This window comes from Vicugna pacos, chromosome 31, assembly GCF_048564905.1.
Source record: "Vicugna pacos chromosome 31, VicPac4, whole genome shotgun sequence".
In the NCBI taxonomy this organism is placed as follows: Eukaryota; Metazoa; Chordata; class Mammalia; order Artiodactyla; family Camelidae; genus Vicugna; species Vicugna pacos.
The window spans coordinates 8,547,353-8,560,441 of record NC_133017.1 but is presented as its reverse complement, the minus strand read 5'-3'; the positions used below and the strand labels follow the sequence as shown (position 1 = coordinate 8,560,441).

General features: G+C 42.1%; 1 long non-coding RNA gene across 1 annotated transcript in view; it reads left to right on the top strand.

Annotated features, from left to right (window-relative positions):
• LOC140690699 (uncharacterized) overlaps window positions 1-13,089 on the top strand; it is a 316,124-nt gene that overhangs the window by 77,121 nt on the left and 225,914 nt on the right. The gene's annotated exons all lie outside the window — the stretch shown is intronic.

Sequence of the window (13,089 nt, the reverse complement as noted above, 5' to 3'; positions counted from 1 at the left end):
TTTTTTTTTTTTTTTTGATTCCACATGTGAGCGATCTCATATGGCATTTTCTTTTCTCTTTCTGGCTTACTTCACTTAGAATGACATTCTCCAGGTCCATTCATGTTGCTGCAAATGACATTATTTTATTCTTATTTTATGGCTGAATAGTAGTCTGTTGGACAAATATGCTACAACCTCTTTATCCAGTCATCTGTCACTGGACATTTATGTTGTTTCCATGTCTTGCTATTGTAAATAATGCTGCTGTGAACATTGGGGTGCGTCTTTTTGAATTATGGATCCTTTTGGATATATGCCCATGAGTGGGATTGCTGGGTCATATGGGAGGTCAATTTTTTGTCTTTTGAGGAACCTCTATACAGTTTTCCACAATGGCTCCACCAAACTGCATTCCCACCACAGTGTAGGAGGGTTCCCAATTCTCCACAGCCTCTCCAGAATTTATTGTCTGTGAACGTCTGAATGATGGCTATTCTGACTGGTGAGAGGTGATACTTGATTGCAGTTTTGATTTGCATTTCTCTGATAATGATATTGAGCATTTTTTCATGTGCCTATTGGCCATTTGTATGTCTTCCTTGGAGAAATGTTTCTTTAGGACTTCTGCCCATTTTCGAATTGAATTGTTTGTTTTTCTTTCTTATTAAGTGTAAAAGCTATTTACATATTCTGGATATTAAGCCCTTGTCAGTTCCATTTATTGCAAATATTTTCTCCCATTCCATTGGTTGGTTGTCTTTTAGTTTTGCTTACTGTTTCCTTAGATGTGCAAAAGCTTGTAAGTTTATTTAGATCCGACTTGTATATTTTTGCTTGTATTTCTTTTGCTTGAGTAGACTGCTCTAGGAAAACATTGCTGAGATATATGTCAGATGTTTTGCCTATGGTTGCTTCTAAGAGGTTTATAGTGTCTTGTCTACATGTTTAAGTCTTTAACACATTTTGAATTCATTTTTGTGTATGTTGTGAAGGAGTAGTCCAACTTCAATGATTAAGATGCAGCTGTTCAGTTTTCCCTACACCATTTGCTGAAGAGGCTGTCTTTACTCCATTGTATGTTCTCACCTCCTTTGTCAAAGATTCAAAGACCAAAAGTTTGTGGGCCTATTCTTGGTAATTTTGTTTATCCGTTCATTGATGGATGGATATTGTTAGTAACTTTTGGCTACTCTGAATGATACTGCTATGAGTATTGATGTGAAAGTTTTTGTGAGAATATGTTTTCATTCTGTTGGCTGTACAGTTGGCCAGCCATATCTATAGTTTCCACTACATGGATCTAGATTTCTGATTGTAAAGGGACTCGATCATCCTTGGATTATGATATCCAGGGTGGGGGATTCCTTAAACCAACCCCCCGAGGATACTGAGGGATGACTCTATATATAGGAGTGGAATTGCTGAGTCATATAACTCTAAGCTTTTGAGGAAATACCAGACTTCTCCAAAGAAGCTCCACCATTGTCCCTCAGAGAAGCTGCACCATTGTCCCTTTCCTCTTGCTGCAAATGAGGTTTCTCTGCCTCCTGACTGACACTTGTTATTGTCCATGTTTTGATTATAACCATCCTAGTGGGTGTAAAATGAGATCTTATTTTGATTGATTTGGCTAGTGATGCTAAGCATCTTTTTATATGCTTATTGGCCATTTGTATATCTATTTAAATTCGTGGTAAATTTAAATATTGGGTCTATTTTTTTGTTTTGTTCAGTTCTAAGCATTTGTTATATATCCTGGGTACTACTCTCTTATTATATACATTCTTCGCAAAATTTTTCTCCTATTCTACACATTGTCCTTTCACTATAGATTTTTTAAACATTAAAACAATTTCTTTACAGGGGAGGTAATTAGATGTATTGATTTATTTTCTTTTTCTTGCTAAGCACACACTCTATCACTTGAGATAACCATTTCCCCTGTCATTTCACTTTGTTGATGATGTCCTTTGTAAGAAAAGGGTTTTAATTTTGATGAAGTCCAGTTTATCTGCTTTTTCCTTCTTTCACTTGTGCTCTTCATACTGTAACTAGGAAACCAAAGCCTATGCTAAGATCACAAAAATTTATACTCTGTCTTCTTTTAGAAAGATTATAGGTTTAGTTTTTACGTTTCTGTCTGTGGTCTATTTTGAATTAATTTTTATTTTTTATATAAAATATGGCTGTCCAGATTCCAGATTGATCCTTTTGCCTGCAGATACCCAGCTGTCCCTGCACCATGTGTTGAATAGACTATTCTTTCAATGGAGTGTTTTTGGCACCCTTGTGGAAACTGTCTGTAAATGTAAGTTTTTACCCCCTGGGTTTTTATTGTGTCTCATAGATTTATTTATCCAAACTTATGCCAGCACCATACTGACTTGTGTACTATAGCTTTTTAGTAACCTTTAAAGTGAGTCCTCCAACTTTGCTCTTCTTTTTCAAGGTTGTTTTGACTGTCCTGGGCCCCTTGCACGTTCATATGAATTTTGGGTTCAGTTTGTCAATTTTTGCAAAGAAGTCAGCTGGAATTTTGATAGGGATTCCACTGAATATGTAGATCACTTTGGGGAGTCTTAACATTTTTAATAATATTGTCTATATTTCCATGAAAATGGGATGTCTTCCATATAACTAGATCTTTTAAAACTTATTTTGGTGATACTTCAAATTTTCAATGTACAAATCTTGTAAATTTTTGTTAAATGTATCTCTCATTTTATTTTTAATGCTGTTGTAGATGGAAAGGCTGAGTTTCTTATGGGTGGGAATATATATCAATCTTCTTATTTCTAGTGTTCCTTCACAGCAAATACCCTAGGTTTATATTTGCTAAATAAATCTATCCACAACTATTCCCCGCCCCATGTTATAAGAAACCAAGACCCAAGTTAAGCTATCTGAACACCTATGTGGAAGTGAGAAATGAGACACTTGGGTGGGGCTTTGTGCAGATGATACTGAGAGCTTATTCAGGATGGCTTCTTCTTAATTACTTTTAAACAACCCTTTCGGTGTATTTAGTCAGATACATTAAGAACATGCCCTTTTGATATGCAGAGGAGCTAAGACTATCATTTTAAAATAATTTCTAGTGAAAGTGTTGTACTTGAAACCTAATTTGCATCAATCTTTGAAGATTTATGTTTCAGGAGCTTTGACTAAAGAACACCTGTCTTTATTCAATAATGACAACTAAATGCTCAAGCAACATGTAAGAGTTTAAGCAAAGTGCCCCCGCCCCGTATTGCTGGGTGGCTGCAGCTGTAACTGGAGTCTGTGCCTACCTCTCCCAGTATGCTTGTGCTTATCTGCTCAAAGGGGTTCGTCCAACAGTTTGTCAGTAGTCTGTTGGACAAAGTCATCAAATATTGATTGAAGGTTGCTGGAATGCAATATATTCTTATTAATATTAAGTAAGCACACAATTCCAATATGATGGAATTGTCCCTCAGCCTCACATGAATACTATTTCTCTTAAAATCTCACATATTTCCTTGTTATTCTCACTTTACAGATAAGGAGACTGAGCATTAGGTCTTCTCTTTTGGAGGGAGCTCATTATCAATGATGGGAAATTGTAAGGAAAAAGATATTGATTCATCCTGAGAAAACATTTTTCTGAGAGTCAGCAATGAAGAAGATGATCACTGAAGAAGGTAATGATTGTTTGATTGAGACAAGCCCTGGGTTGTACGGAGTCAGCATCCCTTTCCTGGACACGGCACGTGTAGAGCTACGTGGTGAGTGAGGCGGCGCGGCCGCGCAGGGAACGCGGATGCCGGGTCATTCGGCTGTGCTCAGTCCTGGTGGGACTTCCACCTAAGGGCAGTGGATCGTCATTGACAGATTTTAAGTAGGGGAGTAGGGTGTCCTCGTAGTTCACTTTTGTCTTGTAGAATGCTTGGAAAAATTTAGAAGGCTTGGCAGGAGGTGATGTGATGAGTCAGAGTAGGGTGGCTGCGAGGTGTAGCAGTGTTCAGTTTTCAAGTGGTTTTCAGTCCCAGGTTTGTGGCTCAGTAGCCGTGTCACTTTGGATGACGCACTCAAGGAAGTGAAACAATTTATCTAATCAATTGAAGCAGTGATGTACCGACCTCCCAGGACTGCTGTGGAGATCCTGTGAGATAACGTGTGCACAGTGTGCAGCGTGGTCTCCAGCTCAGAGTCAGTGCTGAGTGAGTGCCAGTGAGTACCTGGTAGGTCAGGTGAGGGTGGGGGGACTCGGTGACTGAGGATATCTGGGCCCTGAAAGAGGGGTCCATTCACATCTGTGAGTGATGGGCCTGAGTTGGGAGACACAGGGAGACCTTATCCTCCGACCAGGTGCCCTGGGCAGGACAGCTATGGGAGGAGCACCGTGAGGTCAGTTCTTTGCAGGTGGAGTTGGAGGTGCCCTTGAGACAACTAAGTGCAGTGTCACGAGCTCAAACAGGAGGTCTGGGCCCGGGCTGTGCATTTTCCTATAATCTCAACCCCTGAGGACGCCGAAGTATTGATCACTGGACGTGAAGACATACTTTACAGGACAAATCAATAGTAGTGTCATGTCTGTCATCAAAGCTCACGTCTCTTTATTCATCACTAACTTTGCTAGTTGGGCACTTTCAGAGCTCACTTCACCATTCTCCCCTGGGCTCAGGCTCCACTGAAAAGAGCTGGTGAGTCTCCCTGTTTTCCAGAAGAAGACACATTTAGCTAGTAGACTTCTATACTTGCCCAGACTTAGGATATTTGTTTGTTGTTTTAATTCTATTTTCTGTTGGCCATGTCCTGACAGGAGAGAAATTTTACGTCATGGTCATGTTTCAATTAGCTGTTACTGAGAATTGCTGATCTGATCCATAGATTAAGTATTCTATTAACTTTGTAGAGTACTTATCATTTTTCTGTCTTTGCCCTTTAATTTTGCTTGCCCCTTCAATGTTCTATGCTATTTGGGGCCTTATTTTTTTTTTAATTAAAAAATATCTGTTAACAGTTAAGAAAACAAAACCAAATTAAAAATGCACATGAGAGCTAAAATTAGAAAATGTCTAGTGTGTTTTCTGTCTTGGCAATTGAGGTTTCTAGAAACTCATGAAAACCTTCATTACACAAGTTGCTTAAAATGCTGATTAAGAAATAAAACCTTCCTTCTTCATCTTTCAAGCTGCACAACAAATTGTCAAGAAAGTGAGGGGAAATCCTCAGAAGCCAAGACAAACGAGAAAGCAGGGATTCTGGGAGATACGTAAGCCTTAGAAGCCCTGGGGTGCCGGTTGGCTCCTGAACTGATTTTGAGTTGCCTTGACAGGGGTGCAGGAGGGAGCCCCATGCCTCTCACACTGGGAGTTGGATGGCTGATCATATTATCGGCCAAGCCCATCCCGAGAATCTTGGTTTACTAAAGGGTGAAATAGGAAAAAAATAATTCCTCAAGGCAAGAAATTAAGGAAAGTCAATTTTGTTGGAAGAGGGGAAAAATAACAAATCCAAAGTAAGGATATAGTTTAAAGCTGTTCTGGCATGAGAGTGACCACAAACTCCTGGCAGAATAGCACAACTAGTCCTTGATTGAGAAGATGTGTTTTGAATGAATGAGTGAACATCCATTCAGAAAAAGGCCTCCAGAGTCCTGTGGATCAAGATACTGGACCGCAAACACCTCTCTTCCAAAGTCTCATTCAAATAACCAGAAAGGTTTTAAAGGAATGTAGCCATAATCATAGTTCTATTTATTGACATTACTATATGCTAGGAATTGAGAGGTGACTATGTAGTTGCCTCCTCTTTTATGGAACTTACTTTCTCTTTGGGGAGACAAAATGACATAGTTGGGTATCTTGGTGGAGGGAGTGTTAGTCTGTTGAAATTAGCCAGGAGAGGAGATTAAGAAAACAGTGAAGGGTGGGTGAAATTTTTAGCTGAGGACAGTCTTGTTCACTTGGCTTTTAATTGCAGGCTCAATGAGCTGTCACTGGAGGGAATAGATCTTACGGAGGATGGACTTAGCTCAGGCCTCTTTGGAATGGACAAGTGAACCCGGAGAAAAACAATCAAATCTTTGCAGACATTAAAGTTCACTTGAACGTGCTCCATCCCTGAGCCAAAGATAGGACAAATATGCAGCACTTCTTGAGGACAGAGGAGTGGTTTTTAAGGTTCTCCAAGAATGAATCCCAGGGAACCGAGATGGCCAGTTGTCAAACTGAGACATTGCTCTTTGGACAGTTACCCAGTAAGGGTATTGGCCTTTTATATGTTTCCATTTCTCTTTAATACATGTCTGTTGATGAGGACGTGGGCACAAGTGTTTGACACCTTGTCGAGGCGACTTTGGGTACCTGCCTAGAAGCATGGGCACAGTTGTGGCTGCGTCATATATTTTGCAGCCCATCCATTTCCCCGGCTCCGTGATCACGGCAGAGTGGTTCCTTGTTGACCTGTCCATCTCCTCTGTGACATCATAACCCATGAAAAGACCGGAGTATATTAACATGGCTTTGTTTAAATCAAAGGAACAGATCAAATATGGAGTCAGATTTGTTCTTTCCTATTTCAGTAGTGCCATGGAGAAGGCAGTTTGGGCAGCTTTTTGTAGTGTCCTGGAGTCTTTCTCTCTCAGCTTCTGGACGACTCTATTGAAAACCCTTCATAGCTGTCTGGCCTGCTGGAAAGCACTCCGCCTGTTTTGCCCTGAAGATGTGTTCTTTTTATAACTCGTCTCTACTCCTTGGAAAACAACTCAATAAAAACTCAGTTGGTTTTCCACCAGCCATGGGCAGGATGAGGTATACCATGTTATAATTTCATATAATAATAATAATAGTAGTAATAATAGTAATAATAATAATAGTAATAATAATAATAATAGAAGTCTTAAAACAGCACTGAGCACATTGGAGAGAGTCAATAAATGCTTTCTGGCTTAAATCAAAAGTGATGACTCAGTGATTCCATGGCTGCTGTATTTGCTAAACTAGTTACTCCTTTGCTCCATTACACATTTTTTTTTAACTGAAAAATAAATACAAGCAAATGGTTAAAAAAAAAACTCAAACAGAGCACAAAAATACACAAGTGAAAGAAGTTTTCCCTCATCCTCTCTGCTTTCAGCCCTCTCTGGAGATGCAACTGTTTACTATCCTTTTGGTGTTTTTCCAGGTATGCTTTGCACATTCCTACCTATGTATGGAAATTCCTTTAAATTTTTTTTTTTAACATAAAGGGATTTAAATCCTCAAGTGGCTTCTGCCCGGGTAATAGAACAGAACAAATCTGACTCCATATTAGATCTGTTCCTTTGAATTTAACCCTCTCCTCTGTCTCCTAGGATTCATCTTGCTTGTAAAACAATGTTGCTTAGAGCCTAAAATATACAGGAGAGCCTATTCTGAAGGCGCTGACCTTTAAGGATATTTAACACTATTTCATTCATAAAAAGATAACAAATTGCAGAATAGAAAAAAAGTTTGTTTTGTTGGAGATTTACAGGGATCGGACCTAGGCAGATAGCTGCAAGAACAAAGAATTCTTACAAGAAGGAATTCCTACACCAAGAAGTTTGCAACAACCAAGCACATAGAAAAGGGCCTGAATTGTGACTTGGGGAGATGGTTTTCCATGACAATAGTTTGCCATCTAGGTCTACAGAAACTTGCTATTCCATGCCCCAACACCTGGTCTCCCAACTTATTGGCCTGTCCTGCACTGAGGAGAATGAATTTGGACTTGGTAACACTCCTATCTACCTAGAAAGCTGGGCACTGGAGCTGAGGGTTATGGAAACAGCCCAACCAAGAAACAAGCACCACTCGGATTGTTGGAGTTCTCTGATTTATTATGCCGGTGGGCTCTGGGGCTTCTGCTCCGAAGTTCTGAGCACCTGCAAGACATGCACATGAGGTTTTAAAGGCTTAATTACAAGTAAGGGGGTATTAGCCAATAAGGCTTAAAGAACAAAACGCAAGGAATCAGTACACTGGAACTTATCAATTTGTAAAAGATCACGTTACTGACACTTGTTGAGCTTAAATTTACGAGTTAGCTTGTTAGCTCAATAAACTGACACTAAACTTCAGATTTACGAGTTAGCCCAGCAGAATTTAGATCAGTAAACTGACACTTATCACACTTAGATTTGTGACTTAGCTTGCTAGTCCAGCTGGACTTTTCCTTCACATGAGGACAGCTCTCCCAAACCCAGGGAACTACTGTGAGCCCTTGATAGTTCCACTAGGGTGGGGTGTGGTTTACCCAGGAGGGATGGGGACTATGCATCAACACTCAGGCAGTCTCCTCCGTCTGGGGCTCTGATCTTGTACCACAACGCTCCCCGCCAACCCAACACCTGGGAGAGTGGAGCTAAGGCAGAGATCCTTCCTGCCTGTTTCCCAGCGTGTATAAGGGGAATATGTACTCTTCCCAAGGTAGTTCTGAGCGACACCTGCGGGTGCTTGGTTCCCAGAGCAACAGAAAACCCAGCTCCTTGTGGGGGCAACGGGTGTGATACCCGTAGGGGTTCTGCAGAAGCATCGGATGGAGGGCTGGATCAGGGAGGTAAAACATGAGCTGCGGGCCTTGAAGGTTTACAGATGGGTACAGAGGCAGGTCTGCCGCCTCCTTCGGGGTGCCCCAGAGGTAAAGCTTTTTCTCTCCATCTCCTCTACGACCCTCCACTCCCCAGATCCCTCCCATCTCTCTGCTCCTCCTGTCCATCTGTCTCCCTCCACTTTACCCCTTCTCTCCACCTGCTCCCATCTTGTCCCTCCCTTGCTGCCCCACCTTCCCTCACAGAACCCAGAGAGGATCGCTGGCCCTCCTGCGTATGAGCAGTCGGTGCCAGCTGGACCGCTGATTGGAAGCTCCAACTCCGAGCCGGGAATCGGCCCAAAGGCTTCTTGGCTCTGTTGCCCGGTAGGCCTTTGGCACCTACCTGGAGCCAGGGCCTCTGGCTGTGGAAGTGCAATGTGGGGGGCTCCCGGGAAAGGGGTCAGGCGGCTGCAGGAGGGCGGTCCTCCTGTCACAGCCCCCCAGGGAGCCAGTCAGCCTGTGTTCAGCTGAATTGCTCTGGCCAGACCCCTCTGCTGCGCCACCTGCCCCGGCGCCCCAGCCACAGCTGTCCAGGGCCAGGTGTGCCCCTGCCGCCGCTCACCCAGCCGGGCTCCCCTCAGTCCGCGGCTGGTGTCCCCTTCTCCTCTCCCACCCGCGAGTCCTCTCCTCCGGGGCTTTCTCTACTTGGCCGCCGGCACGTCCCAACCACTGGGCGGGCTGTGTCCCTGGCGGGCCTGGTCTGCGGACCTGGAAGGGGTGGGCGGGTGGGGCTGGGGCTGGCCTCCGAGCGGGGTTGCAGCCCGTGTCCCCCATCCCCCGCTTTCCGTGCCCCGCGATCCCGGGGCTGCCCTGCTCTCCCTTTCCCTCTCCCTGAGGACCAGCTCAGTGGCGTGGGCACTGCTCCCTGGGCTGAGAGCCTCAGGCTGTAATGCCCAGCTTCTCCTGGTGGAGTCGGGAAAAGGGAGCATCAGTGCTGAGCTAGCTTCGGTCTCCTCCCTCAGTGTTTCTACCCCAGGTAAGTACCTCGAACACTTTCATGTGTTATGATGGCGGTGCTTCTTGTTGTCACGTGTTTTTATAGTGCGAGGGATTACAGTATTGAAAGCAGGGCTTGGTTCATTTAAAAATGAGCTGAAGGCATGAGGCTGTGTCATCCTCCTTATTTCCCTCTCCCAGGGTGAAACGTGTGACCGCCGATTTTAAAAAGATAGTTACAGTCCCTAACTAGACCAGCCCAGCTAGTGTGTGTACAGGAACAGCACCACCAGAGGCTTTGGAGATCCAGGGACATTGAAGTGCTAAAGAGCTCCTGGCACAGTTTGGTTTGTTTTGGTTTTTTGTTTTTCTTAAATTGTGGGGCAGAGAAGTGGAATAAAAGGAAAAATAATTGTCAAGAAATATTTTTTCATATAACAGCTTTATAGTGATATTGTTCACACACCATGAAGTCCATCCATTTAAATGTTACAATTCAGCAGATTTTAGCATATTCCCAATTGTGCATCCATTATTATTCCAGAACGTTTTCATCACTTCAGAAAGACCAGTGGAAATGAATGACCTATCCACCGCTCCCCAGTGGTGGTTCTAAAGAAGTTTCTTGGCTGTTCCTGACCATAAATTAACTTGTTACATTCCATGAAAAATCTGGTAGGAATTTTAATCAGAATTGCAATGAATCTGTCTATCAAATCAGGAAGAATTAATGTCGTTATGGCATAAACTTCCTCTACCCATGAATATATTTGGGACCCTATCTTTTTATCTGTCCAGAGCCTGACCCATGGGAAATCCTGACTAATTTTTGGGCTTGTGTATGATGAGATTCTATACATCGTTACTTGCAACTGTAACAATTCACGGAAAAGAAAAGTAAACTCAGTGAAGCAAAGTGATTCTCTGATGGTCAGAAAGAGTGAGAGCCAACGCTGGAGTGATCCAGTGGAGTTGGTGCTTGCAACCAGAAATCTCCACAACCTACAGATAAGGGGATTTGAGTGTTCTTTTATTTTGTCTTAATGGCATTGATTTTATTTTTACTTATTTCTTTAAATTAATTTTTTTTGAAGTGTAGTCAATTTACAATGTTAGTTTCAGGTGTACAGCATAGATTCAGTTATAAACATATGCATATGTATATATATATGTTTTAGATTGTTTTTAGTACAGCTAATTACAAGAAATTGAATATAGTTCGCTGTGCTATATAGTAGGTCCTTGTCATTTATTTTATATTTATTACTGTGTATCTGTTAATCCTCCCTTTCCTGCCTGCTAACCACAGTTTGCTTTCTATGTCCATGAGTCCATTTCAAGGAGCACTGTTTTTCCTAGTAATATATGCTCTTTGGCTGCTTTCAGTTTCAGTAATTCCATCTTATCTGTGGGCACTTTTCTTCTGGTGGCCTTTATGTGGTTTTCACACGGGGTAATAGAGATCTGTATTTGGGAGAACTCCAGGCCTCGTGTAGTCCCTGGTACAGAGTGCCCACTGAGTTTATGCTTGAACTGGGAAAAAAGCACAGTAAATGTTGCAATTTACACTATGGTTGGGAATTCCAGGTTTCTATAACCTGTTTAGCCCACCTTAATATTGGTTGTACCCATAATGGGTAATTTGGTGGAATTTCATGGTATGGTGGTGTAGAGACAGGGCCTTGTATTCTTCTTCTCTTTCCTTTTTCTAACACTCATTCTCCTTGGACTCCCAGATCCTCCCACAGAAGTGCCCAGGGCTGGCTTGGTGCTGCACTGAGGCAATATTTGTTAATAAGGCCCTTTGCTCATCTCTTCTGAGCCACCGTTTCTTTCTCTGCATAATGAGGGTTTAGACTAGATAAGTGCTTTTCAGTTTCTTTGAAAGCCATGGTCCCTTTGAGAAACAGAAAATGCAAATCTCTCCTCTCAAACCAACCCTTTAGATTTTGATAAATCCTCCAAGAAGTAACATAGCTCTTTGTGGAAAATTGAAGTGACTGTGATTCCAGGTGGCACAGAAAAGACTTCAGAGATTTATTGCAGGGAGAGGGCAGGAAAGGGGCAGTATGTCACACTTTCTAGTGTGAGCACTGGAACAAAGGCTTGGATTTAAATACGGTGTCTGACGTGGCCTCTCTCTAATCTTGTACAATGTGATAAACTTCTCTACCTCAGTTTCTTGATATGTCAAGTTGGGGTGATAATATTTTAGGGCTTTAGTGAAACATTATACACAGAATCCATTTGTGTCTCGGTAGAAACAGACCTGCTAGGGATTCAGGGATTTAAAAAAAAAAATCTTGTCCTTAGCACTGTGTCGGTTTGTATTTTGAAGTTCCTGGTGGGTGAGGGTTGAGTCTAAAGTCCATCGTGGGACAGATGGCCCATAGTTCTCTTTGCCCCAGATTGCCCGCTCCTCCCCAGTCCTCTTCCTCAGTCCAGGATGAAGTTCCCTAGTAGATTTACACAGAGGTCTTGTGGAAATGGCTTTTCATTTTATTGTTTCACCAAGGAGGGCTGCCTTCATGATCTCTGTGGTCAGGTTTTGAAGGGCTGCCATCATGATGTCTGGTCAGGTGAAGGCTATGCATTTGGGAGTCTCTATTTAATAAAAAGTAAAAAATTGCAAATAGAAAATTACAACAATGGTGGTGACAGGGGCTCTAGGAAGTGGGCACTGTTAGCTTTCTTAGCTGCAGGTGCAGTGCCCTATTGCCATGAGGACCCATCCTTGTGCTCTGAAGTTGGAGGTACCAGTGGGTTTAGTGGGAATGTTAACTGAGTGTATCTCATGGGCTGGGCATTGTCCTATTTGTACTGTGTGTTCCTTATTTGAGACAGTGAGCTCACTTAACCTCAATAACCTCTTTAATAAAGTAGACTTTTTATTTTGAGATGTAATGTAGTTTCCCATGTAGTTGTAAGAGATAATATGGAGAGGGCCTATGGACCCTTCGCCCAGTTTTCCTTATTGGTTCCATCATGCAATGTTGGGGTACAATTCATTACTGTCTCACTAACAATTTGAGGTTTGCGTTATTACCCTCCTTTCTATTTACGATTAAACTGGGGCTTAGAGAATCACTCAGGCCTGCCCAAGTCACCCACATGTTTAGTGTAGAGAAGGAAGGAACGTGAGCTTGGGATTTGCAGGCAGTACCATTATGATGGTCTGTGGCAGGGAGCAGCATTCACTTTGCTTGTTTATTCATTCATTCAACAAACATTTATTGAGTAACTTCTGTGGGTCAGATGCTTTCATAGTGTTATCTGATTCTTCAGCAGTACTGAGAATGAGGTAACGTTTATTTTTTTAAACTGAGAAAATTAGCTCTGAGAGGTTATAATCCCCCCAAAGGAAATATAGCTCATAAAGGAGCGATAGTAAATTTGCACAGTCACCTCTTTTTCTGCAGGTGGTACCCTAGGCATTTTATATTTGCAAACTTCTTTAATCCAGATATATTCTTGTAAGGCAAGGATTTTTTTTAATTGATGTATAGTGAAGTTTACAATGTTTTGTCAATTGCAAGGGGTTTTTTGAATTTTGAGTGAAAAAATATTATTTGAGGATGGTAATTAGGTGTATTT